Source organism: Trachypithecus francoisi, unplaced genomic scaffold (genome assembly GCF_009764315.1).
Source record: "Trachypithecus francoisi isolate TF-2019V2 unplaced genomic scaffold, Tfra_2.0 Lachesis_group12, whole genome shotgun sequence".
Lineage (NCBI taxonomy): Eukaryota > Metazoa > Chordata > Mammalia > Primates > Cercopithecidae > Trachypithecus > Trachypithecus francoisi.
The window spans coordinates 116,140,638-116,162,882 of NW_022681457.1; the positions used below are offsets into that span (position 1 = coordinate 116,140,638).

Sequence of the window (22,245 nt, forward strand, 5' to 3'; positions counted from 1 at the left end):
TGAGTGTTGGCTGTAGAATATATTCCTGCTGTTTTTCTCCTCAGTCACTCAGTGAGTAGTGACTGTGTACGAGGCACCTTCTCAACTCTGGGAATAGAAATAACCATGGAGGTACTGTTCTCATTCTAGAGATTTGCATTCTAATAGGGACCACAGACAAATAAGCAAATTAACTTAAATAAGATGAATTCAGGTAGATGCCATGAGGAGGATAAACTAGTTTTGCCACACAGAGACTGAGTAGGGTAGACATTGTATAGCTATAAAAGTGCCTCCTTCAGGGTAGAAGGAGCTTCTCATTCCATGTTACTATTCTTTCTTAAGTAATTCTGGGTAAATGATACCACTGATCATTCATGTCAGTCAAGAGTGATCTGTGTTTTTCGAGAAATTCAAATTACTTGACCCCCATCCAATAATCTTTGTGGTCATGTTTCACAATTGCCTATAAACTGCTCATTGTTAGGACCTGCTAAATAAATGTCTTTAGGACTCAATAACTTTCAGAGTTTAGAACAGATTAAATTTAGCTGAAAGGAAAGACGGGACCTCTGCTATGGAAGTGCAATCACGTAGTGGTCTTTGACAGAGCAGTCTATGCGTTTTTCATACCTAGATGTGCATTTTTCAGCATGAGGGACACAATAATAGAGTATTTTTAAATTCTAACAATATTCTTTCAGGTTTTTTCATGACATTTTGGATTGGGGAAAAGATTAGAAGAGAAAGGTCTGGTTCTTGTTAAAATTTTTGCTGATAATCTTATGTCAGCTGTGGATGAATACTCCCCATGGCCAGGAGAGAGAACAGGGAGAAGTTGGAGCTGAACCCAAAATGGGGCTCCGTCTAGCCGACGGAGTTCCCTTTAAATGTCACCGTCGTTTCACTTTCTTTGATGCTTCCTCAGTGTAATATGTTTTATCCAAACAGGCCAAAGAGCCAAAAACAAACAAACAAAAGACATGAAGGAGCTGGATGTGTGGATAATTCATTTCCTCTCTGTAAGGAACATGTCTTTGATCCTTTATTAGGCCACAAGATGTTTCTGCCTGCCGTTAGCCATTCTTGAGTGTGTTGAGAGGCCCCGCCAATCCCAGCTGGCCTGGAGTCAGAGCAGCCTGATCTTCCACCAGCCTGGGAAGAAGGCCATAAAGGCCGATCTCGTGTCTCAGGGCTGTCCCCAAGTTAACCAAGCGAAAGAGCTACAGTGCTGTCCTGTGAGGTTTCGTGCGTGAGGTTTTCCTGTGTGAGTGGTGCTGACATCGTGTCCGGTCATTCTTCAGTTTGTGGTTTTTCAAAAACAAGAAATTCTGGTTCTTCCTCCTTTTTTGTTTTTTGTTTTGTTTGTTTGTTTTTTTGAGACAGAGTCTCGCTCTGTAGCCCAGGCTGGAGTACAATGATCTCGGCTCATTGCAACCTCCGCCTCCAGGGTTCAAGAGATTCTCCTGCCTCAGCCTCCCAAGTAGCTGGGACTATAGGTGTGTGCCACCACGCCCAGCTAATTGTTGTATTTTTAGTAGAGATGGGGTTTTACCATGTTGGCCAGGCTGGTCTCCAAATCCTGACCTCATGATTCGCCTGCCTTGGCCTCCCAAAGTACTGGGATTACAGACATGAGCCACTGTGCCTGGCCTTTTTCTTCCCCCTCTTTTTATTCCCTTCCCTCACTTCTACTTTTTTCAGATAACTCTTCATCTATCTGTGGAAAACGCAGTAATTATTTTCTTTAGAATATTTATGCTGGGAAGGCAAAAGTGTTGGTAAAACCGCTTTCTGGTTGAGTCTGTGCCCTAGACCAGTTGCTGTACCTTGGGAGAGTCACTGGTCCTTTCACTAAGAAATGAGAGTAATAATAATTAAATAGTCCTCTTCTGGCTCTGAAAGGCCCAGATACTGATAATAGGAAACGTCATTGAAGAAACATTTATTAAATGCCTCTCATGTGCAGAGGCTTCCAGATGGCCCTGAACAGGAACTCCTCACTTCAAGGAGATGATGTTCTAATGGCAGTGGTGGACTTAGATGCCCAGAACATAGTGCTGGGCAGAATGGGGAAGTTCCATGGGGTACACAGAAAGATGGAAACACAGGAGTATGACATGACATAGGCATGAGATAGGAAGGAAATTTGTTCAGAGCTGCAGCAGTGGTGAGTGGAAGTACTCAGGAATCCAAGTCAGATCACCTCACCCAATAGCGGCTCCGCAGACCATGGAACTACCCTGTGAGGAGACATAGAGAGTGCAGGATGTATTCGGAGAAGCAGGCAGGGCCTGGCTCGAGTTGGATCTGGAGCTGGGGTGGCAGATGCAGGCAAGTGCCTCACACACACTCTTCTGTGTCCATTGCATACATGGTTAACACAGCACAGCCTCCACTGGAGCTGAAACGAAACCTTGGAATCCACATGCTTGGTAGATTTTACCTCTGTGTAAAACTGGGGTTCCTCAGGCAGCAACCTTTGCTGTTCTGCAGCCTCCGCTGTTGATACCCAGGCAAACAGGGTCTGGCGTGGACCTCCAGACAACTCCAGCAGACCCGCAGCAGAGGGGCCTGACTGTTAGAAGGAAAACTAACGAATAGAAAGGAATAGCATCAACATCAACAAAAAGGACATCCACACAGAAACCCCATCTGAAGGTCACCGACATCAAAGACCAAAGGTAGATAAATCCATGAAGATGAGGAAAAAACAACGCAAAAAGACTGAAAATTCCAAAAACCAGAACACCTCTTCTCCAAAGGAGTACAACTGCTTGCCAGCAAGGGAACAAAACTGGATGGATAATGACTTTGACAAATTGACAGAAGTAGGCTTCAGAAGGTGAGTAATAACAAACTCCTCCGAGCTAAAGGAGCATGTTCTAACCCAATGCAAGGAAGCTAAGAACCTTGAAAAAAGGATAGAGGAATTGTTAACTAGAATAACCAGTTTAGAGAAGAACATAAAAGATCTGATGGAGCTGAAAAACACATTAGGAGAACTTCGTGAAGCATGCACAAGTATCAATAGCCGAATTGATCAAGCAGAAGAAGGGATATCAGAGATTGAAGATCTCCTTAATGAAATAAAGCGTGAAGACAAGATTAGCGAAAAAAGAATGAAAAGAAATGAACAGGCTGGGCGCGGTGGCTCAAGACTGTAATCCCATCACTTTGGGAGGCCGAGGTGGGCAGATCACAAGGTCAGGAGATTGAGACCATCCTGGTTAACATGGTAAAACCCCGTCTCTACTAAAAACCCACAAAAAAATTAGCTGGGCATGGTGGTGGGCGCCTGTAGTCCCAGCAAGTTGGGAGGCTGAGGCAGGAGAATGGTGTGAACCCGGAGGCAGTGCTTGCAGTAAGCCGAGGTTGTGCCACCACTCCAGCCTGGGTGACAGAGCGAGACTCTAAAAAAAAAAAAAAAAAGAAAAACGAACAAAACCTCCAAGAAATATGGGACTATCTGAAAAGACCAAACCTGTGTTTGATTTGTGTACCTAAAATTAAAATGGAGAATGTTAATTTCCAAGTTGGAAAACACTCTTCAGGATATTATCCAGGAGAACTTCCCCAACCTAGCAAGACAGGCCAACATTCAAATTCAGGAAATACAGAGAACACCACAAAGATACTTCTCGAGAAGAGCAACCCCAAGACACATAATCTTGGATTTACCAAGGTTGAAATGAAAGAAAAAAATATTAAGGGCAGCCAGAGAGAAAGGTTGGGTTACCCGCAAAAGGAAGCCCATTATGAGACTAACAGCAGATCTCTCTGCAGAAGCCCTACAAGCCAGAAGATAGTGGGGACCAGTATTCAACATTCTTAAAAGAATTTTCAACCCAGAATTTCATATCCAGCCAAACTAAGCTTCATAAGCGAAGGAGAAATAAAATCCTTTACAGACAAGCAAATGCTGAGAGATTTTGTCACCACCAGGCCTGCCCTACAGGAGCTCCTGAAGTAAGCACTAAACATGGAAAGGAACAACTGGTGCCTGCCCCTGCAAAGACATGCCAAATTGTAAAGACCATCAACACTATGAAAACTAACACAAGGACAGAAAACCAGACACCACATGTTCTCACTCATAAGTGGGAGCTGAACAATGAGAACACATGGACACAGGGAGGGGAACATCACACACCAGGGCCTGTTGGGGGGTGGGGGGCTCGGGGAGGGAGAGCATTAGGAGAAATACCTAATGTAGATGATGGGTTGATGGGTGCAGCAAACCACCATGGTACGTGTAAACATATGTAACAAACCTGCACGTCTGCCCACGTATCGCAGAACTTAAAGTATTAAAAAAAAAAGTGAGGTTCCCACCCCAGGTGGTTGATGATGGAAGACAATTGTCTGTCTCTCTTGTGCAGTTGGTTCAGAAGCAAGATCACCTCGGTAATTTCCTGCTCATGAAGATTAGTTTCTTCAACCACTGAGCATTGGGGCTGGCCCATCTGCATGTGTAGATGATGGCTGAAAAATAAGGAAAAAAGAGTCCGGATGCTCGGGTGTGGTGTGGGTATGCGAGTGTCCAGGCTGAAGTGACAGAATGGAAGGTGCCAAGCACTTTAATTGGCACACTGAGGAATTTGTGCTTTTTACTGTCCTTGAATAGAGCCATAGTCAGCTTTGGAATTCAAATAAAAGTCTGTACCTTGGTGGAACAGCAGTTACATACTGCAAGATCTTCCATGGTGCAGCCTGTCTTGGTTCAAGAAAGTGTTTTCAGTGACCCTAGTTTGGTTCTGTTAGGTGAAACCAGACTAAATATAGCTGAGATGTGGAAGCATGCTTGGTACCCCAAAGAATTTATGGGTCTTCCTTTAGGTAGATACAAAGCTTAAAAAAAGTTTTATCCCTATGAAACCCCTAAAAGAATTTTGCCTAAAAGCACATACCCACTCCCAAATTTAAATTGACCTTTTTTGTTTTGTTTTGTTTTGTTTTTTTAAGTGCAGTGGCTCCATCTCACTGCAAGCTCCACATCCCGGGTTCACACCATTCTCCTGCCTCAGCCTCCCAACTAGCTGGGACTATGGGCACCCGCCACCACACCTGGCTAATTGTTTTGTATTTTTAGTAGAGATGGGGTTTCATCATGTTAGCCAGGATGTCTCGATCTCCTGACCTTGTGATCTGCCCGCCTCAGCCTCCCAAAGTGCTGGGATTACAAGCGTGAGCCACCACACCTGGCCTTTTTTTTTTTTTTTATCATAAGGATATAACTTCTAACATTCCAGACATTGACATTTAAAAATAAAATTGTCCCATCACTCTTTTAAATATTAAAAGTGAATTTTAAATACCATAGTGATTTATGCCCATTATCATCCTTTTTTTAAATAAAGAAAACACGTTTAATTGGTTCACAGTCGTATAGGCTGTACAAGCATGACACCAACATCTGCGCAGTTCCTAGGGAGGCCTCAGAGAGCTTTTACTTAAGGCGGACGCTGAAGCGGGAACACCACATCACATGGTGGAAGAAGGAGCAAGGGGATGGGGCTGCCACACACTTTTAAACAAACAGGTCTTACAAGAACTCACTCACTATTGCAAGGACAGCACCCAGAGGATGTTGCTTAAACCATGAGAGATCCATCCGCGTGATCCAGTCACCTTCCACCAGGCCCCATCTCCAGCACTGGGGATTACATTTCAACATCAGATTTGGGAGGGGACAAATACTCCAACTATATCATTCCATTCCTGGCTTCCCGCAAACCTCATGTCCTTCTGACATTACAAAATACAGTTATCCCTTGTCAATAGTCCCCTAAAGTCTTACCTCATTCTAGTATAAACTCAAAAGTCCTAAGTCTCATCTGGGACAAGGCAAGTCTCTTCCGCCTGTGAGCCTGTAGAATCAAAAACAAATTATTTACTTCTAAGATACAATGCGGGTATAGGCATTGGATAAACATTCCCATTCCAAAAGGTAGGAATCAGTCAAAAGAAAGGGGCGCATTGAGCCCAATGCAAGTCCTAAACCCAGCAGGGCAATCATTAAATCTTCAAGCTCCAAAATAGCCCTTGACTCCATTTGCCACATCCTGGGCGCACTGATGGGCAGGGTGGGGGGTGGCGACTCCCAAGGCCTTGGGCAGTTCCACCTCTGTGGCTTTGAGTGCCTGCAGCTTTTCCAGGCATACAGTGCAAGCTGCTGATGGATCTACCATTCCTGGGTCTGGAAGACAATGGCCCCTTCCCACAGCTCCACTAGGCAGTGCCCCAGTGGAGACTCTGTGTGGGCCCTCCAACCCCACATTTCCCATCCACACTGCCCTAGTAGAATATCTGTGTGAGGGCTCCATCCCTGCAGCAGGCCTCTGGACTGGGCATCTGATACATCCTCTGAAATCTTGGCAGAGGCTGCCAAGCCTCCATCGCTCCTGCACTCTGTACACCTGCAGACTTAACACCACCTGGAAGCTGCCACAGACCTCTGGCTTGCACCCTCTGAAGCAGCAGCCTGAGCTATATCAGAGGCCCTTTGAGCCAAGGATGTAGCCAGAGGGGCCTGTGGGAAGCAGTGTCCCAAGGCTGCAGAGGGCAGCAAACCCCAAGCCTGGCCCTGGAAACTATTTCCTCTTAGGTTTCTGATCCTATGATAGGAGGGGCTGCTGGGAAGGTCTTTGAAATGCCCTCAAAGCCTTTCCCTCTTTGTCTTGGATATCAGCCCTTGGCTCCCCTTTAGTTACGCAAATATCTCTAGCAAGTGATTGCCTTACAGCCTGCCCGAATTTCTCTCCTGAGAAAGCTTTTTTTTTTTTTTTTTTTTTTTGAGATGGAGTCTCTCCTGTTGCTCAGGCTAGAGTGCAGTGGTGCGATCTCGGCTCACTGCAACCTCTGCCTCCTGGGTTCAAGCGATTCTCCTGCCTCAGCCTCCCGGGCAGCTGGAATTACAGGCGCCCACCACCATGCCTGGCTAATTTTTTGTATCTGTAGTAGAGATGGGGTTTCATTATGTTGGCCAGGCTGGTTTCGAACTCCTGACCTCGTGATCCGCCCGCCTCGACCTCCCAAAGGCGTGAGCCACCACGCCCGACCAAAAGCTTTTCTTTCTTTGCCACATTGCCAGGGTGCAAATGTTCCAAACTTCTTTGCTCTGCTTCCCTTTTAAGTATAAATTCCAACTTTAAGTCATTTCTTTGTTCCCACATTTGAGTTAAAAGCAGTCTAATGTTGCATCTTACTCTTTTCCCCCTTTAATTTTTATTTCCATTCACTTCCCCAGGGACTTTATACTAAGGTGATACATTTTATGCTTGAAAGTCTAGTGTCAGATTGACCTTTAGTACTTCCCTGCAACAAAAAGTGTGTGTATTGAAATCGGGTGTATGGTTATTCACCGTGTTAGCCAGGATGGTCTCGATCTCCTGACCTCGCGATCCGCCCGTCTCGGCCTCCCAAAGTGCTGGGATTACAGGCTTGAGCCACCGCGCCCGACCTTACTTCCTTTAATAATAAAGCTCTAAGTATAGAAGAAACTTTTTTTCAAATTATAATTATTAGAGCACAGTTGATGAAAACAACGAAATATTGTAAATGTTGATATAATTTTAATTTTTGCTTAACATTTATTGGAAATACATTGTATGGGTTTTTTTTAAACACATAAGTGCCCAGAAACCTTGTCTACATGAATAAGTAGATGGGAATGATGGTTTTGTTATAGTGTCACTCAGTTATTTGAATTGTTTCCATAGTAATGCCAAAAGTATAATTTGTCATCAGACTGATTTTCTGTAATCTGTCAGATGACACTTCTGCTAGGACCTCCTTGTGATTTGTTGAAAGCAGAGAATCAGAAAGTATCTGACTTGTGGAGTCTTTCTCATCCTGACCTCAGAGCTAGGCACTGTGTCAGCACCACTGTCAATGTTTTAAATTGTCCCCTTGTTCAGTGCCCCTGGGGCAGTGCTGCCCGGTAGCCTTCCAGATGGGAGCGGGGGAGAGGAGGCTGCCTTTGTGAAGTGAGAGGGGGGCAGTGGTGGGGGTAGAAGAAGAGAGGCTGCATCCCCTCACAGGAGCGTGTGCCTTCTCAGGCTGATGGATTGTCGGAAAGAGAACATAGGAAAAAAGTGTCTTTTGTGTCCATACATACCATTTTGCGGAATATGGTCTTACACCTCTTATATGCCAGACCCAATTCTGGGCACTGGGAGAGTCAAGGAAACCCAGGCCCCTATAGGAGCTGGGCTAGTGGTGTAGAGAGGGCTAGTTTGGAAGCTTCGGGCAGGAAACCAGGCTGCACATTGCGTTGGAGATGAATGATGAAAAACTTGCTATCCTTGCCCTCCAAGGGTTTATCATCTGAGGTCACATGATAAAGCAAAACAGCCCCCTCACCCCCAAAAACAAAAAACCTGCCAGAACTGAAGAAAACCCTCTGCTAGCTCTTGTTATTGAATGTGTTCATAGAGTACTTACATTACTCTGGCATACTTTCTTTTTTTTTTTGAGATGGAGTCTCCCTCTGTCACCCAAGCTGGAGTGCAGTGGCACAGTCTTGGCTCACTGCAACCTCCGCCTCCTGGGTTCAAGCGATTCTCCTGCCTCAGCCTCCCTGAGTAGCTGGGACTACAAGCGTGCACTACCACGCCCAGCTAATTTTTTTTTTTGTATTTTTAGTAGAGACTAGGTTTCACCATGTTGGCCAGACTGGTCTCAAACTCTTGACTCTTGACGTCAGGTGATCTGCTGTCCTCAGCCTCCCAAAGTGCTGGGATTACCGACGTGAGCCACTATGCCCAGCCTTTTTTTTTTTTTTTTTTTTTTTATAAGATGGAGTCTCACTCTGTTGCCAGGCTGGAGTTCAGTGGCGTGATCTCGGCTTACTGCAACCTCCGACTCCCTGGGTCAAGCGATTCTCTTGCCTCAGCCTCCTGAGTAGCTGGGATTACAGGCATGCACTATCACACCCAGAAATTTTTTTGTATTTTTAGTAGAGACAGAGTTTCACCGTATTGGCCAGGATGGTCTCGATCTCCTGACCTCGTGTCCACCTGCCTCGGCCTCCCAAAGTGCTAGGATTACAGGCGTGAGCCACTGTGCCTGGCCATAAACCATTTTTAGAAGGAGTTAGGCTTTACCAGACTGCCGAAGGGTCCATGGCACAAAAGAGATAAAGAACTGTGCACTCAGTGCTGGCCCCTTCCACATACCACAGATAGTTTCCAAAGTCCAGGATGACAGTTTCAATACAGTGGTTTCATGGAAGGATGCTGCATGGTGTTGGTGTTGGGCAGAGTATTACTGGCTTGGTACATGCATCATGGGTATTTTTTGTTTGTTTGTTTGTTTGAGACAGAGTTTCACTCTTGTTGCCCAGGCTGGAGTGCAATGGCATGATCTCAGCTCACTGCAACCTCTGCCTCCCAGATTGAAGCAATTCTCCTGCCTCAGCCTCCCCAGTAACTGGGATTACAGGCTTTTGCCACCACGTCCAGCTAATTTTTTGTATTTTTAGTAGAGTTGGGGTTTCACTGTTTTGGCCAGGAAACTCTTGACCTCAGGTGATCCACCCACCTCGATCTCCCAAAGTGCTGTGATTACAGGCGTGAACCACTGTGCCCAGCTCGCACCATAGGTATTTTAAATGTTGCATTAGACTCTCAGACCTATTATTGACCCGCATTATCCTAAGGATGCTGCTATTTCCTATAATCCCATTTACAGTCAGTTATCAGGGAATCCACCTGGAACCGCCAAGGGGTGTGGTTCCCAAGGGTCATCGACCTTCCTTGCTCCTCCTTCCCATCTCTGAGGGAGAAAACTTCCATTGCCTCCGGATTGTGCTTCAAAACAAGGGAGAATGTTCTTGGTTTTATTACTAAGTAGTCTTGACCTCTAGCTTCATAGTTATTGTTTGCTTTGTTTCTTTAACATCTTGACATTCATTATTTTCTTCCTGGTGCTTTCTTAGGCAGTTGATTCCTCCACGCACCAGCTCCCCTGACTTGAAAGCTGCAGAGATGCATTTAGATCAGGTTTCTTGCATGCTGCTGGCTTTATCTCATTTACAGTATCGCATTTCTGTTGCCATACACTGTAGGATCTGGGCCTCCCCACAGCTTTAGAACAATTAGTAATTGAACAGGAAGTGTGTTTTTATTACAGTGGCCTTTTGATTTTGATTTTACAATCATGTAGTGTTTAGCAGAGAGCAGAGGTGGGCAAGTGGCTCTCTCAAACACATTTTTGACAGAGAGAAGTCTGTTGTTTCAGCCACTTGGCTATCTGTCAGCGGTTCTCAGACTTCCCCCTTGTGTGGGTTGCCTGGCAACCTGGGGCTGGAGCAATCAAACCGTGGCCAGTGCTTCTCCAGCCCAGATTGGGAGATGATTTATTGGTGGAACTGTAAGTACAGTAAACCCAAGCCTCAGAAATGGACCCTTTTTCTTTTTTAAACCAGGAGTTTAGAGACACCATATCAAGGCAAAAAGAGAGAGGGAGAATATCAGAGAACTTTGTTGTAAACATTTTAAATAATAAAATTAGGGCCTGTAATGAGTCTTATTATCCAGATATGTATAAGTTAATATTTTTTTCTTAGTTGGATTATTACCTTTTTTTCCTTGAACTATTTTACTGGAACACTCAATATTTTAAAAGTTAGTATTTTTAAATGCTAAATTTGAGTACTTGTGATACCATCAGAGGTAAACTGAGGCCTTGGTAGAATCAGACGTAGAATCAGAGCCCAGCTCTCCCAGGTTTAATATAGTGAGCACAAAATGCTGATTGCTCTTCTCCCAATTTTTCAAAATTAGCTAAAAAATTCAAAGACCCATCTATATGGGAAATCCCTATACCTTGTGCTCCATTTTGCTGTGAACCTAAAATTGCTCTAAAAAATAAAGTTTATGAAAACATTTTGAAAATGCAAAGATTCTGCCTTACTATATGCTGTTGTAACAGATGTTTTAGTAGGTCTCCCTCTTCATATGTATATGCATCCTTTAAACTGAAAATTATCCTATAATTTTTTTCCTATCAGAGTGAGATCTGGCTGGGCACAGTGGCTCATGCCCATAATCCCAACTCTTTGGGAGGCTGAGGGAGCAGGATTGCTTGAAATCAAGAGTTCAAAACCAAGCCTGGGCAACATAGTGAGAACCCTGTCTCTACAAAAAAATATTTTAAAATCAGCTGGGCATGGTGACTGACACATACCTCTGTAGTCTGAACTACTTGGGAGGCTGAGCCAGGAGGATCATTTGAGCCCAGAAGCTCCACGTTACAGTGAGCTATGATCATACCACTGCAGCCTAGGTGGCAGAGCAAGACCCTGTCTCTAAAAATAATAAATAATCATAAAAGTGAAATCTAACAGCTCTTGTTGAGGTTTCTCCTTCATAGCATCTCAAATAAGGATGAAAAGGACTCTATTTCTGGGGACATACTGTATGAGGGTGGGGGGAGCAGCCTGGCTTAGCAGTAACCTGAGCATTTTTTTTTGTAAAATTTTAGAGAAATATTTTGGAACTCAAACCCCTCTGCATGCAGCCCAGTGTATCCAGCTGTGTATGTAAATGAGCTATTAGTATGTTTGTATTCCTTATAAATATACAGATCTAATCTGTTTGCGTGTGTAATTTACACACAGCTGTGTTCATGCTCCCGTATTACCAATATTTTCAGCAAGAGTGAGGTATCATGGGAGCGCTGTTGTTCCAAACAAAAGCCAGCAGCATAGCCTTGTGGTGGGACCCATTATCAGCCTCTGATCTTGGGACTCTCCCTTGGGGACTCTCTTGAAAGTCACAGCCGTCCTGCACGAGGATAGCCATCCTGCATGGGGTTGGGGTAGGCGGGAGACCAGAGTACCTGTAACAGAAAAAAAAAAGCCAGGCGCGGTGGCTCACACCTGTAATCCCAGCACTTTGGGAGGCTGAGGCAGGCGGATCACGAGGTCAGGAGATTGAGACCATCCTGGCTAACACGGTGAAACCCCGTGTCTACTAAAAATACAAAAAAATTAGCCGGGCATGGTGGCGGGCGCCTGTAGTCCCAGCTGCTTGGGAGGCTGAGGCGGCAGAATGGCGTGAACCAGGAAGGTGGAGCTTACAGTGAGCCGAGATCGCACCACTGCACTCCAGCCAGGGCGACAGAGCGAGACTCCATCTCAAAAAAGGAAAAAGAAAAAGAAAAAAAGAAAAAAAACCAATGACCACCTGTTAGGGATCTGCATTATGACTGAGGTTTGGCTTTTGTCATTGAAATGCTCCCTCCACCCCAACCCTGGACTACATTTCCTAAAGGGGTCATTGATTTTCCTTTCTTCTTTGAGATCGTTCTTTAAATGAACAGAGTCAAATTAGGAACCCAGTCCCATGTTGTATTGTCATGAAGGGGAAACAAAATCCAGGAGCCCCTCCTCTGTCAGGAGCTGACGGAAGGCCCTGGTGCCCGTTGGGGTCTTCAGTTTCCCTTGTATGGGAAGTGGGGCAGATCTTAAGAACTTTGGCATTTGGTCGAGTTCTTCTGGAAGACAAGTTTTACGTAATTTGAAATAACAGCCCTATGTGATTTTATTTTAGGAATTTATGGTATCATTGCCCATGATTCTAACAATATACTTTGCCTCCCTAATAGAAAACTTGGAGTGCTTTGGATGTTTTAGTATTTTACAAAAAAAGAAGTTAGGATTATTCTAGACCTGTGCTTTCCAATATGGTAACCACTGGTCTCTTGTGGCTGTTGAGCATCTGAAATGTGCTGGCCCAAGTATACATGCGCAGTCAGTGTAAAATACACACTGATTTCAAAGACTGAGCAGGAAGAAAAAGAATGTAAAATATTTCATTACTAACTTTTATATTGATTACATGTTGAAATGATAATATTTTTGATCTATTGAGTTAAATAAAACATTTCAATTAACTTTACCTGTTTCTTTTTAAAATATGGTTACTAGAAAAGTAAAACTTACATTTTTGGCTTATATTTCTATCGGGCAACCACTGGTCTAGATTCCTTTAATTACAGTTTTTGCAAAAGGTTTTCTTGCTAAGGATTTCTACTTTTTTGTTCCCTTGTAACTTCTGGACAATCCACATTTCTTTTTTTAGCTTATTTCTCTTTCCTCCTGTGTTAAGATCTACTTTGCCAAGGAAAGGTGAACATTTTAATGACCTACTTAGGAGCCACTTTACAGGGGCATTTATGTAGAGACTGTAGGGTGATATTGTAGGGAGGGAAGGAGCCTTCCATGCCCGTTTGGGTTCTGTCATGAGTGTTGGGTTATTTAATTAATTAATTTATTTATTTGAGATTGAGTTTCGTTGTGTTGCCCAGGTTGGAGTGCAGTGGCACAATCTCGGCTCACTGCAACTCCGCCTCCCTGGTTCAAGTGATTCTCCTGCCTCAGCCTCCCAAGGAGCTGAGACCACAGGCACACGCCACCACGCCCGACTAATTTTTGTATTTTTAGTAGAGATGGGGTTTCACCATGTTGGCCAGGCTGGTCTCAAACTCCTGACCTCGTCATCTGCCTGCCACAGCCTCCCAAAGTGCTGGGATTACAGGCATGAGCCAACGCACCCGGCCGTGTTGGGTTATTTTTAATTTGGGTGTAGCTGTGTGGACATAATTGGCAAGAGGCATTTGGCTGGTGCGATCTCTACATCTGTTAATGCTGCTGCTTAACTAGCCAGTTCTCATTTTACTTGAAAGTGCATTGATGCATGTTTTCTGATATTCGCCCAGTGGCAACACTTTCTGTTGGGCTTGCAATAATGAAAGGACTTGAGTGTATTCAGTATAATTATCTAGACCCAGAGGGGCACTGACAGAGATGTATCTATAGGATAGCTCAATGGGCTGTGTTAGTGGGTGCAGCTGCTATTTAAACCACTAGCATGAGGTCATTTTCCCATTGGGCACATGGTCTTTGAATGAAAAATGGAGTAACTTTTATTTGATATTTGAGACCTCCTGGGAAGGGTTTTGGCATGCAGGTGTGTTGATGAAGGAAATCACTGGCTCTACTCTGGATGCTGAGCTGGCATCACGGAGGGGATGGCGTAGTTCCTCTAGTGGGTTTGAACTAAGAACATCTAATGGTTTTGTCGGTAGTAGTTAGACGTTAGAAACTTAACAGTGCAATGAATATATATCAAGAGATGTTGAGTCAAACTGGAGAACAGATGATGACAGGTCAAATAGCCTTGGAGGAAGACTAAGCCCAGTCACCTCCAGATACATTCTTGTACTGAGCTACTGGTTATCAAGCACCTGCTATGTGTTATCAAGTGCTGTTCTAGGTGCTGGGGATATAATAGTGAACAAAACAAAGGCCCTTTCCTCATATACTCAGTAACGTAGCCTATGTCATGTCATCTAATCATATCACATATGGTGATGGTAAGAGCTAGACCTTAAAATGAAGCAGAGTAAGGTTATAGAGAGTGACAGGCATGCAAATTGGGGAAGCATAATTGGAAGATTGCTTAGTTGTTTGCTTAACTTAATAGTGACTAACAGGTTAAAGTTTTTAGTGGTTTTAGTGATGAATCTTGTATTAGTTTCCTATCACTGTGTTACACATTACCCCGATAATAAAAATTAGCCCAACTTAAAACAATGATGATCATTTATTATCTTTCACAGTTTCTGTGGGACAGGAATTTAGGAATGGCTCCACTGTGCAGCTCTGACTTGGGCTTTCCGAGGTTATAGTCAAGTGACAGGTGGTATTTGAATCATCTTGAAGGCTTCTTCACTTACGAGTCTGGGCTAGGAAGACTCAGATGGCTGGGGACTAGAATAGCTAGGGCGTCTATAGCATTTCTCCATCCCTGGTGGTCTCAGGCAAGCCAGACTCAGGGCTTCAAAGATACATGTCCAGAGAGGGAGAGCCCAGCAGAAGCTGCGTTGCTTTGTATGACGTAGTCTTAGAAGTCACCTGGTATCATTCTGTCACATTGTGTTGGTCAAGACAGTTACAAAGGTCTACCCAGGCTCAGGAGAACAGAGGGACCCACCTGAAAATGAATGAGTGTCATCATCACATTGCAAGAGCATATGGGATGGAATCTATATTGGAGTGGCCACCTCTAGAAAATATAGTTTGTCACAAATGTAAAGATTTTGTGGGTATGTGTGGTTTGATTTGTTGGTTTAATTTCAGTTAAATGATTTATGGCTCTCATCTGTAATATAAGGGCTTCAACCAGCATAGTTCTCTAATGATTCCTTCTAGCTTTATCATTCTCTGATTCCAGTGATAGCGCAGGTGTGGCAGGGAGTGTTGAGTTGACAGCTGCTCAGCTTTTGTAGACATTTCTGGGCACATCATCAGAAGAGTCAGCTGGGACATTGAGGGGCTGTTGGACTCTTGCTGGCCTCACACACTGAAAGACCTGGCACTTCAGTCACCTTTTGTGTTATGTTTCTATAGGTAATCTTAACTGGGGGCTACTAGTGGTGGGGGATGAAATAAAACAATGATTTGAACCAGGAGCTGCCCATTATCATGATACTCATGGACTGAGAAGGGCAGAACAGCCAGGCAGGATTGTATTAGATCTACCTTCCCAAGTGCTCATTCTCATTCTCTTTGGCCTTTGGAAGGTTAGGAAAAAGAGGAAAAGAAAGGAAACAGAAAAGAGAACTCTTTGGTATTACTCCTCTGTGTCAGCTAAACAGCTGCCATATTTGACCCTAGAGAGGACTTCTTTTAGAAATGGACTGTTACTCAGGGGTCTTGGATTTGGGATCCTGTTGTAATTACCACAGAATCTTCTGGACTAGCCTGGGAAACAGGTCTTTTTGTGTGTGCTGAAACTAGGATTTATTTCAAAGACACTGTCCAGAGAGGGAGAACCAAGTGGAAGTGGTGTTATTAGATATTAAAGGTATCTAAGACAGTTGACAAAACATATCATGCAAAACAGGATGTCTTCTTGGAAATAGTTCAGTCCTCCTCTTGTCTCTATGTAGGACCAAGAGGCTACCCTGCTTTACTACTATTCCATTGTTAAGAGAACCAGGGACACAGAAGTTGAGACTCTGAAGATGGTAGAGGCCTAGACACCCATCTTGCACCCAGGAACACAGCAGTCCTGAGATAGGGCTAGTTACCAGTACAGGGGATGTAGTTATTTAGTGGCAGAACCATGCCAGGTTGTTTGTGGGAAAATTTCCCTCATGGATATCCAGCATACAGCATATAATCTCTGACATGTGCTTTTATTTCAAGAGTTTAAGTTTGTGTATATGTATATGTAGACTTTCCTTTAAAGTATCTTAAGAAGTACCTTAACAAGTATCACACCCTTTATTCCTCTAAGATTGGTAGATATAAAACAGTGTTTTCTGCACTGAAAGTCCAAGTAACTAATCCTATTTTGAAATTTTATTTACGTCTCCATTCTTCTTGGATAAAAAGAAACATAAATCTAACGTTGATTAGAAATTTTGTTTCCAGGCCGGGCGCGGTGGCTCAAGCCTGTAATCCCAGCACTTTGGGAGGCCGAGACGGGCGGATCACGAGGTCAGGAGTTCGAGACCATCCTGGCTAACACGGTGAAACCCCGTCTCTACTAAAAAATACAAAAAAGCTAGCCGGGCGAGGTGGCTGGCGCCTGTAGTCCCAGCTACTCGGAGGCTGAGGCAGGAGAATGGCGTAAACCCGGAGGCGGAGCTTGCGATGAGCTGAGATCCGCCACTGCACTCCAGCCCGGGCAACAGAGCGGACTCCGTCTCAAAAAAAAAAAAAAAAAAAAAAAAAGAAATTTTGTTTCCATCTACCAAACATGTATTGTGTTTTAGGGAAAACTCTAGGACCAAAAACAATACCCATGCCCAACAGTTATCATATTGCTTGGTTACAGTTTGCTAGGCACTCTGAAGATAACAAAAGACATGAAATACTCAACTCTTGCTGGAAAGGAATCTGCAATTTGGTGGAAGATCTATAGACCTTTTAATGACAGAAGTGCTTATTAATTCTAGTTGTAAACAGAAATTGTTTTTCAGAGAAGGGAGAGAGAGCAGAGCGGACTCTGTAGGGATAGAGTTGAAACGGGAACACGCTTCGCACAGTGCCTCGCGCTGTGCTCTTTGCACAGTGTGTTCACTAGAATGAGTGCTCAATGAATGTTAGTTGAATTGATGTGTTTGAATACGCAGAAGTGAAGAAGGGACATTCTAGATTGGGAAGAGAGAAAGACATTGGTAAAAACCCAGAGAATGGAATCAGGATGGGGTACTGCAGTAACTGACTTCACTACATGGTGGTATAGGTGATTGGGAACCCAATTGTGGAGACTGTTAACTAGCAGACTGATAGTTTGGATGTGCTAGGAAATTGTCACAGGTCTTCAAATAAGAGGACACATTAATATACAGAATGCCCAGAATTGGAATGTTGCGGGGGAGGGGTGTGGAGACACACTGAGGCCAGGGAGGAGACCAGTGCAGTCACTGGCACGACGTGGCCCTGTAGTTGGCAGAGTCCCTGCAAAAACAGAGGAGCGTGCTGAACAGGAAATTCCATGAAGAATGATTCTAGAGGGCATGGTGACTGATGGAAGGAGTGGGAATGGGCAGAGAGCAAGCTAGGCATTTCTTCTTGGAGAACTCTGCTGCAGCTGACAGAAACAGGGCCACAGGTAGCTAAGAGAGGGCAGGCTGTCTGGGTGAGAGAGAAGCTGGGGAGATTTGAGGTGCTAGGCCCATGAGTTTAATAGAGACATTTTAAACTTTATAAAGTAAAAAAAGTTACAGTAAACTAAGGTTAATTTATTATTGAAGAAAGGAAACATTTTAAATGTGTAGGTTCATTAAACTAAGTGTTTATAAGACTACAGTGGTATACAGCAGAGGTCCCCAACCTTTTTGGAACCAGGGACCAGTTTTGTGAAAGACAGTTTTTCCATGGACTGGGGGGAAGGATGGTTTCAGGATGATTCAAGCGCGTTACGTTTATTGTACACTTTATTTCTATTATTATTACATTGTAATATGTAATGAAATAATTATACAACTCCCTATAATGTAGAATCAGTAGGAGCCCTGAGCTTGTTTTCCTGTAACTGGACAGTCCCATCTGAGGGTGATGGGAGACAGTGACAGATCATCAGACATTAGATTCTCAAAAAGAGCACGTAACCCAGATCCCTCACATGCGCAGTTCACAGCAGGATTCATGCTCCTATGAGAATCTCATGGCGCTGCTGATCTGACAGGAGGTAGAGCTCAGGCAGTAATTCGAGCCATGGGGAGCAGCTGTAAATACAGATGAAGCTTTGCTCACTTGCCTGCCGCTCACTTCCTGCTCTGTGGCCCAGTTCCTAACAGGCAATGGACTGGTAGTGGTTTGTACCCTGGGGACTGAAGACCCCTGTCTTAAGGTATATGCAGGAAGAAGTTTTACTTGTGCCAGTAGTAACGTAAGGATAACAGGCCTGCACCTCAGTGGGTATTTGGAAGACAAAGAAATGCCTGGAGGGGCCTACCCAGTGTAGCACTGGGTCACCCTGTGGCATGTATGGACTTTCATGGCATGAGTTAATACACAGAAGTACTTAGCAGCTCACACTCACTCTGTTACCATTGGCATGGCTTTTATTGTTAGAACTGGACTTGAATCCTGGCCCTGATGATGATCAGGTGTGGGATGGGCCAGGCTATTTCATTTACCTAACCTTTAGTTTCTTTATCTGTAGAATGGGCCCAGTGACACCTTAGAGAGTGTATTGTGGCAATTAGCATACTTGTGCCACTACCACTACCACTTCCACCCTGCACAGAAACCTGAAGGCCTTGGGGAACTCAAGAAACACTGAAGTATTTCAGTCAGTTCTCTGGGTTCCTGAGTTGCCGCTTTGAGGAAGATGTGGCCTATGGGCTGTCAGTGCCCAAGTTGGGATGGTGATGTCCTAAAACTACGGAGGACATTAGTCTGAATAGAAAGTGTAGGTGCAAGTCTGAGCTAGGGTAAAATGTCAGATCTGGAGAGAGATTTGAGAATCATCAATAAAAATGGGATGATTATTTTAAATTATCCCATTTGCTGCCTTTAAACTCTAACTAGTTTCATTAAACTATTAACTGGCTCTCCTGGAATAACACTAGTAAGTGCAAAGTGTTTTTAAAGTGGAGGCAGAAATTGGGAGCAGCCTATACTGGAAATTTTGGAAATGCTCCTCATGGCTTGCTGGCAGGTCTCCTCCCAGACAAATAGGTTATGTTGCTCTTTATTGAAAAAGTAGTGCCTTACTCAAGTCACCCTTTCATTAAAATGTTAAATATTTAAAACCAAAATCAAATGATACATCTCAAAGCAGTATCAACAGTAAAGCTCCAGAAGGAAATGTGTTTTAGATACGGGGTGATGGGATCTGTAACCAACAGGATGATATGGATGAAGTACAGTTCTCATCCAGTGGTTTATCAGTGAGAGCCAGCATCATGTAATACAAATGTTTGGAAAGGCTTTTTTATTTCTTCTGCCTGGCATCCGTGTTCCCTTTTTTTTTTAACCCTACCCCTCCTTACCTTTAACATTTAGGATGTGTTTTTTTCGTCTGCTGCTCTGTGTCTTCAGTGGAGCCATGGGTCTGTTCCTCTTACTCACTGCCTCTGTGTCTTCTGCGGGGAACTGCAGTTTGCTTACTTGCAGATCTGCCTGCTTTTCTGTCCCCTGTGAACCAGTAAGTTATTAACATAAAATTTTGTGCAGTAAACAGGGTAAAACAGAAGGAGCCATTTTCACAGTGGGAATCATTTTAATACCTACAGTGTTTTCCAAACAGTTATGTAAGAGGACTGAGTAGACGTCGCTTTTCAGAAGTCATGGTGAGTTTCTGACTGTGATACGCTAGTTAAAATTCACCAGAGGGAGTTAATTTTGAAAGCTCTCAGCCAGGGGTTAATGCAGAGGTATCTTTTAGCCATTTTTGTAGCTTAGCCCCTGTCTTCTGCTCTCTTGCTACTGCAGACAGGGGTCAGGTCCAGCACCTGGGATGGTGCCAGAATGAGACGTGTTGGGAGTTTCACACGTAGATAAGGGGAATCTGCACACCTTACCCTCTAAAGGGTTTACTCTCAGCCCAATATTCTCTATCCACACGTAGATTTTTTGGGAAACAATATCTTGGAATGCAAACACAGGCAGACACATCCCTGGTCTGCACCCTCCATTCCTAGGCCCACCACAGTTCTGAGGCTTCCCGATTTTTTACACTGGTCTCCCTTGACGCTCCCAGCCTGGTTCAAGGACTTAGTGATATATGGTTCCTTTTCCCACCTATAAGATGGGAATAGTAGTAGCCTCTGCCTCCTAAGTTGTTGCGGTGATTAAATGAGCCAGTGCGTTAGAGCCTTTAAGACAGTGGCTGGCACATTATAGTGCTCAGTGTTCACCATTTTTATTGTTCTAGGGTGGTGTTTCCCTACCTTTTTCATACCATGATGCATGTAAAAATGCCGTTTGTACTCATCAGTAGGTTAATGGTGATGCTACTTGCACCAGGCCCACCTGCCATCCCACGGGTGGAGAGGTGAGGATCAGTATCTAGGCAGACCAGTGAGGCAGAGGCACAAGGCTTGGGGGATTCTGACAGGGGGTGGGCTCAAGCAATAGCACGAGGAACTTCTGAACACATTAATTTAATGCATTTTTGACCTGGTTATTTTTATTTTTATGTTATTGTTATTTTTATTCCAATATAGCTGTTTCTAAAGTGGCTATGTCTAAACAGCCATGTCAGAATTTCCTTTTTGGAACAGAGGAGCAGACTAGATCACATGGCTTCCAAGTTTGAACCTTGTGTTCTTTCCACTGTAGCAAAATAGAGCTTTCCAGGTTCTATTAAAACCCAAGGCTAGTAATGCTGGGTTCAGGTAACTTACTTTTTTAAAGCCAGAAGTTAAATTTTCTCTACTAGGGACTTGTAGGTAGGTAACTTTTGATGGTGATATGATATTTCAGCTCAATAGTGGAAAACTATAGCAATTTATCTAAAAATTAGAGCACAAAATCATAAACATACGTTGTAACACAAAGCAGCAACCTCCTTGCCATAAATAAATATATATTTATATTTGGATCTCACCTGGCTGTGGGGATACAGAAACAGAAAAGGACTTGTTTTGTGTTCCTAAGGAGCAGCACATAGTTGGGTTGGTTAGGCATGAACACACCGGAGAAACAAGTGCCAGCATCCCCAGACCCTCAGTTCGTGCGTCTGAGAGTGGGCAGCCTATGAGCTAGGAAGCATAAACAGCAGAGCTGCCCAGCTCTGGCAGCAGTGGCCAAGCCAGTGACCCGCCTTCTACATTTCCTTCCTCCTTTACCCTTGGCATCCTGCTATTCTAATATCTATACACTGGGAGTGATAGAAAAACTAATGGACACAGAAATAATTCATGAGACCTTCAATTTCAGCACTGGAAATGCCCAATTTCAGGTCAACAACTAGAAGACTGTTAAGAAACAGACTGTGTCCGTGAACTTGCATTTAGAGGCTTATAGGGCCTGTTGATTTGTAAGTCAATAGTGTTAATTGTTAAAGTCTTAAAAACTTCAAGGTCTTCATTTGAAGGGAGGTGAATTTATAGAGGGCAAGGACATAACCACAACAGAAGCCTCTTTCACCTGTGACCCCTTCCAATCATTGACTACTGTGAGTGGTCGTCTTTGTTTCGATTTTCAAGGCTACTCTACATTTCTGGTAAACCACAAGGTAAAGGCTGGTCTCTGAGAAGCAGATGTTTTGCTGGTTTTGAGGCCTTGTGGCTTTCCATAGAGAAGTAACAGTACAGGCCACATGAAGCTTTTACTTCCTTTTTTTTTTTTTTTTTTTTTAAAGTGGGGCCAAGGGTGCTTTGCTCTTGATAGCATTGTATTGATATACATTGACAGCTATGGTAGGTCTGTGTTCACCACCAGAGGTCAAATTCCTATTTCTGGAAGTAATTAGTTTGAGATACCTGTGAGACGTTCAAGTTGAGTGTTCCTAGCGGACTTGGACCATAGATTTAGTCTTAGAAACACCAGTGAGAATCTCGATAGATATTTAGAACCAAAGGAACAGTGGAGATCATATGGGGAGACAATGTATATAGCAGAAAGCCCTAGGACAAAGCTTTGGGGAGACTCCAGCATTTAGAGGTTAAGTAGAGAATTAGGCCAAGTGGTATGAGCAAAACTAGGAGATGGCGTCATGGAGTCAAGAGGTCAGCTCTATTAGGAGAGTTCAAAATGGACCTGTCTTTTAACAGTCCATTTCCACTGTGACC

General features: G+C 43.9%; 1 protein-coding gene and 1 long non-coding RNA gene across 7 annotated transcripts in view; one reads left to right on the forward strand and one right to left on the reverse strand.

Moving 5' to 3' along the window:
* Positions 1–22,245, forward strand: part of RERE (arginine-glutamic acid dipeptide repeats) — a 476,263-nt gene that overhangs the window by 377,936 nt on the left and 76,082 nt on the right. The gene's annotated exons all lie outside the window — the stretch shown is intronic.
* LOC117093371 lies at positions 14,573–21,074 on the reverse strand. Its single transcript, XR_004441115.1, has 3 exons — positions 21,060–21,074; positions 19,501–19,645; positions 14,573–14,981 (listed from the first exon to the last, which is right to left on the reverse strand). It is a non-coding gene; the product is annotated as an uncharacterized LOC117093371 (long non-coding RNA).